This window comes from Oryzias melastigma, linkage group LG20, assembly GCF_002922805.2.
Source record: "Oryzias melastigma strain HK-1 linkage group LG20, ASM292280v2, whole genome shotgun sequence".
NCBI classification, from domain to species: Eukaryota; Metazoa; Chordata; class Actinopteri; order Beloniformes; family Adrianichthyidae; genus Oryzias; species Oryzias melastigma.
In genome coordinates, this window is record NC_050531.1 from 557,534 (window position 1) to 563,191 (window position 5,658).

The 5,658-nt window shown below is 44.7% G+C and overlaps 1 protein-coding gene and 1 long non-coding RNA gene across 3 annotated transcripts in view; one reads left to right on the top strand and one right to left on the bottom strand.

Annotated features, from left to right (window-relative positions):
- The window catches only part of LOC112151512 (collagen alpha-1(XVIII) chain), a 42,395-nt gene that overhangs the window by 33,685 nt on the left and 3,052 nt on the right, over positions 1-5,658 (bottom strand). The window lies entirely within an intron of this gene.
- The window catches only part of LOC112151514, a 17,201-nt gene that overhangs the window by 9,901 nt on the left and 1,642 nt on the right, over positions 1-5,658 (top strand). The window lies entirely within an intron of this gene.

Sequence of the window (5,658 nt, forward strand, 5' to 3'; positions counted from 1 at the left end):
CTGTAGATCCTGTAGATCCTGTAGATCCTGCAGATCCTGCAGATCCTGCAGATCCTGCAGATCCTGTAGATCCTGTAGATCCTGTAGATCCTGCAGATCCTGTAGATCCTGTAGATCCTGCAGATCCTGCAGATCCTCTGGGCTTCAGTCCGCTGGACTCAAGGCCCACACATGTGGACCGAGGCTTGGAGGAATCTGCATCTTTGGCTGAACAAGTCTGGAAGTCAGCAGCAGAGAGACTCCAAAATAAAAGTCTTTTTAAAGTCCTCCCAACATGCATGAGAGTAGATCAGCTGTTCAAACGAGTCTCTGCGAGAACCGGGACTCGCTGACGGAGGACGGAGCCAGATGTTTGCTGTTTACTCGCCACGGGCAGAGAAACAAGAAGGTAAACTGAGAGCAAACTGTTGAGTCAATTTGTGCTGCAGCCATCAGGAAATGGAGGTTTGCTGACAAACAGCCGCTGCAGAGCAGATGACCGTGCACGCAAACACAGACGGCGCCGCCTCAACGGCGGTGGGAACCGTCCACGAAACAACAGAACTTCAGGGAGTCTTTATGTACGGCTGAAACGCAGCGCGTCTTCACGATGCAGAAACACACAGACAACCACCGAGGAGGAAATGGAAAGTTTAGGTTTCTGTGGGGACACAGTTACGGGACCAACCGGAGAGCAGATGTTCAGGTTAAAGCTGACCACAGTCATCCAAAACTCAGAGACGCTCCTGTTCCTTTAGGAAACCGTACCGAAAGTGTCTATGAAACCTCAGAAATCCTTCTGCATCATCACAGTCCCGTTAAAAGCTGAAGCAGTTCATCCTCGTCGGTGAAAACGCTGCAGCTTCAACCTCCGTTTATCGTCACTGCAGCAGAAACGGATCATAAGTGAAGATCAGAGAAGATCAGAGAAGATCAGAGCAGATCAGAGCAGATCAGAGCAGATCAGAACACTGGATGAAGATCCAATGAAACAAAGTTGTTCTTTTCTAGAAATCATTTCTGGTTTAAAAAATAATCCATTTTGTGATTTTATTTCCCCATAGAATGTCATTTTAACATCAATCCTCTGATTATCTTTCAGGACAAACAGATTGATCATATTTTGTCTTCACATCCTCATTCATTATTTGTTCAACACAAAGGAACATTCTCTGAGCTAAAGTTTATGAATCTAATTCAGCTTTGCTCTAATAAAATTCTCTTTTACAAGTTTCCACAAATCAGAAACTTTATTTGATTGAATCTTCATTCTGTGTTGAATGTTTGAACTTTATTAAGATTTTCACTTTAACATCAAAGTGGAGGCTAACAACCAGACGCTAGCTAATGCTACGTCTGACTTTTAAGGTGGTAAAGATAAATAAAGCAAAATAAAACGACATGAACGATGTTAAACTGGTATTTTATAAAGTAATTTAAATCCATTGTGTCTCCAACTTCATTATCTGTGAGTGAAACACTCGAGTCTGTCGCTGCGTGTTAGCCAGAGCGGCTTCTGCTACATAAGAACAATCCTGCATGTGGAGGAAACTCCTGATTTTTGTCTGTAAACAGCAGATTTATTGTTCTGTGAAGTCAAAGCTTCTCCTTCAGTTTCCTCTTTCCTCCTGGAAGAAACTTTCCAAATTATCAAAGTTGTTTGTTTTAGTCATTTAACTTTGGGCTACTAGCTTAGCAATCCGGTTAGCCATCCATGTAGCCGCTTTAAGTCACGTGACCCAGACGGAACAGGATCTGGAAGTCTTTCAAAATAAAACTCCCTTCAGGATCAGAAAATAAACTAAATGGAAATAATCTAAATTGGCGCATATATTTCTTTTTTTCTGTCTCTAGTCTGATACCAAGTGACCTGTGGACCGGTGCCGGTCCGTGACCCGGAGGTTGGGGGTCCACTGCTCTACAGGAACCTGTCAATCAAAGACACTGTGGTGGAACTCGAACTCTGTTTTCGGAGGCTGTTTAACACCAATGTGACCCACATTTAGGACCTTCTGCTGTTTGTGATGTTCTGAACTCGCAGAACATCTGGGATCCATGAGGAAGATGATGAGGAAGAGGAGGAAGAGGAAGAAGAGGACTTTGATAAATGAATCAAACCTATCAGTAAAGTAGAGGACGTTCATCTGCAGCCGAATGTTCCTGTTCCAGACGTCAGCATGGAGTCCAGACCCGGTCTCCAGACCCAGTCTCCAGACCCGGTCTCCAGACCCGGTCTCCAGACCCAGTCTCCAGACCCGGTCTCCAGACCCGGTCTCCAGACCCAGTCTCCAGACCCGGTCTCCAGACACAGTCTCCAGACCCGGGCTCCACCAACACACACCTGTCTGTCTGACTCTTTTGGCTCCGCCCTGAAGTTCCATGTTTTCATCCATCAGGCCTGCGGCCCAAAGCCAGGAAGTTGACCGCTCCCAGGAAAATAAACGCTGCACTTTAGAGCTTTAGAGCGCTTGAGGTTCCAGTAAACTGCAGCCTGAAGCAGAGCGGGTGACAATGTGAGGGGGGGGGCTCATGGTTATGAAGTATAATAAAGTGATTGTATGGAAGCTGGAACCAGAATTCTGACCCAACACTCAGCCGCAGACTGGCTTCACGCCCTCCAGCTGTTCTGGCTGAAGCAGACGCTGGCTTCACTGCAGAAACCCTGAGAGTGGATGGTCATCACTGCAGACCGCTGAACCAAAGCCCAACCACTGATGAAGACGTGGTGATGGGAGGAGCCTCAATCAGGAAGTCTGATCACACGGAGGATCAGCAGACAGGGCGGTTTTAAACCAACAACTCTGACGCTGGTTTTTCTAGAAGATGATTCTCCTTCAGAGAGAGATGTTTGGAGACTTTCAATAAAGAAACCAAAGAATTCTTCATCTTCTCTTCAGTGTGACTGCAGCTCAATAAAAGAACAAAAGCTGAAGAACTTTGGGTGGAAATGTGGAAAAAGGAATTTCAAAAATGCTTTAGATTAGTGAGGAGGAGCCGTCGGTTCGTTGAAAGGATCTCCTGGAGGTCGGCACATTTTCAGAAGTCTTCCACTGAGGACCTTTCAGCTTTAATGACAGGACAAACGGTCAGGGCGCACACGGGGTCAAAGGGACACGTGGCGTCGCACCTTTGTCCTCCACAGAGACATTCCTGCACCGACACTTCCTGTGTTTGAGCTCTGAGGAGCGTCGCTGGTCTCACACTTTGAAGAACCTCTTCTTCTGTGCTGGACGTTTCACCCGTTTACCATCAGAGGACGTCGCGGTTTTAGCAGCTTAAACAGACTTCTCTGAGCGATGAAGCTTCAGAAACGTCTTCCTGCACAAACACGACAAAGAGGTGCAGCGATAATCAGGAGGAGTGAAACCTGGATTCTTCCTGACGAACGAGGAGATCAAAGATGGAAAGAGTCTGAGGCAGCACCGTGAAAACTGAACCTCCTGGAGCAGATCTCCTGATTTCAGCTCATCCTAACAGTAATACGTGTAAACATTCTGAAAAACTAACCGTAGTCACACAGACTGACAGCATGCATCTGCTCTGCCTCACTCCTCCCTACAAACATTTAGTGGTTGTCATGGAAACCTCATTCCCTTTTTGGCATAATCTCTGATGATTGGAAATTACAGATTTTTTTCTTCAAAAATTATTTCCTGAAAGAGAGGATTAAACTGATTCAGTTTGAACATTTTTCACATGAAAAAAGGGGAAACTTTAGGAAACTTTACAAGTCTCCAGTGTTCTCTGTACTGTGATTATCTGTGAACTCATAGTTGGACTGAAGGAGGTTTTTAGTTAGCAGGAGACGTTCTGCCTCCAAGCAGGAACTGACATGTTTCATTAAAGTGCAGCACAGATGAAGTCATCCCGACTGAAAACAAACCAGAGTCGCGTTGAGTCAAAGTGAAGACTGAGAGGACGGAGAAGGACTTCAAGAATAAAAAGCATCTATTATTAATATATACTTTAACCCTTCTGCTATCTTCAGATGACCCCACTTTGACCACTGTTACCCTAAACTAAAGGATCAGATTTCCATCAGAGGGTTAATCCATAAGCTTGATGATAATGAACTGATCTGATCTGATAGCATGGATGATGTTTAGTGACGCTAAGACTCTCCTCTCAGAAAGAGCTTCATGAGAGCAGCTCATTCCATTGGTTCAGTCGTGGATCAGGTCTTCAGACTGATGTGGTTCCATCTGTTCCCTCTGTTCAGATGTTTCTCTGTGGTAAAATCAGTTTTCATTGGACGACGTCTTTAAGATCAAACAGAATAGATTCTTGTCTTCATGGTGCTTCACTCTAATGTTTCTATTTCTATTCTGACCAAATCTATTATGAACAGATGAAACTATAAAGAATATTTACATTGTGTTGGATCAGCTGTTGGTGAGTGACGTGTCCATCAATGTTCATGGACTTTTATGGTTTGGTTCTTTTCTGTTGTTTCTATATCTACAAATGGACCTCCTCATTGGGGGATCAACACAAAGTTCTGTAGAAGTTCTGTTCATTACAAGGTTTTGGACCCGTCAGAATGAACTCCTTCATGGAAGCTGCGTTCTAAAGGAGAGCGTGACCGATTGGTCAGGAAGAGAAACGCTGGTCAGAGAAGCTCGTCTCAGAGAACAGAAACGAGGTTTCAGCTTTTCTTCTTCTGCTGCTTCGTTTTGGGACGAATTATCTTCATGTTGTGATTCTCATGACTCCAGGATGAAAACATTCTGGTTCTGAACTGCTTCACATTAGTTTGCTCGTTTATCAATCTGTCGTTCTGCAGAAACTAAATGTTGATCGTCGGCATGATAATCCGGACGCCGTTGGGAACCTGAAAATCCTGATCCGAGTGATCCCAGAACGGGAAGATTTACATCATTGGCTCGTCCTCTTCATCATCATCATCATCATCAACTCCAACGAGTTCAGAGCGTTCTGTCATCTGAGATAATGAGAAACACGACCACGAGTAGAGAGGCGACATGTGTAGAACAGCTGCAGAACACCAGCGTGGAGATGTTGGACCAAAGGAACGCTGAGGCGGTTTCACCAAAACCAGAACGCCGCGTCGTGGTTTCTGACTGTAAACGTGTTCAAACTGAGCTGTTCACATTCCAGATATGACGTCTGTCAGCCTCAAACTGAGCGCGCTCAGTAGTTCTCTGGTGGGGAAGATTCTGTTTATGAATATCTTTATGTAGAATAACAGAGATTTAGATGATCCTATGGATACGAAAGAAAACCTACGTCCTGCTCGTTTGTCACACGTCTTAAACCCAAAGAACAACTTCCTGCTAAAGTATCGAGAAAAAATGATTATTGATTAAACAGATTAAAAACTGATTAATGAGAATCCAAGTGATCAGTAGGACCTCAGGGAGGACTGGATCACCTTAAAATAGCAGGACTGGATCACCTTAAACCAGCAGGAGTGGATTAGCTTAAACCAGCAGGACTGGATCACCTAAAACCAGCAGGAGTGGATTAGCTTAAACCAGCAGGACTGGATCACCTAAAACCAGCAGGACTGGATCACCTTAAACCAGCAGGAGTGGATTAGCTTAAACCAGCAAGACTGGATCACCTTAAACTAGCAGGTCTGGATCACCTTAAACCAACAGGACTGGATCACCTTAAACTAACAGGACTGGATCACCTTAAACTAGCAGGACTGGATCA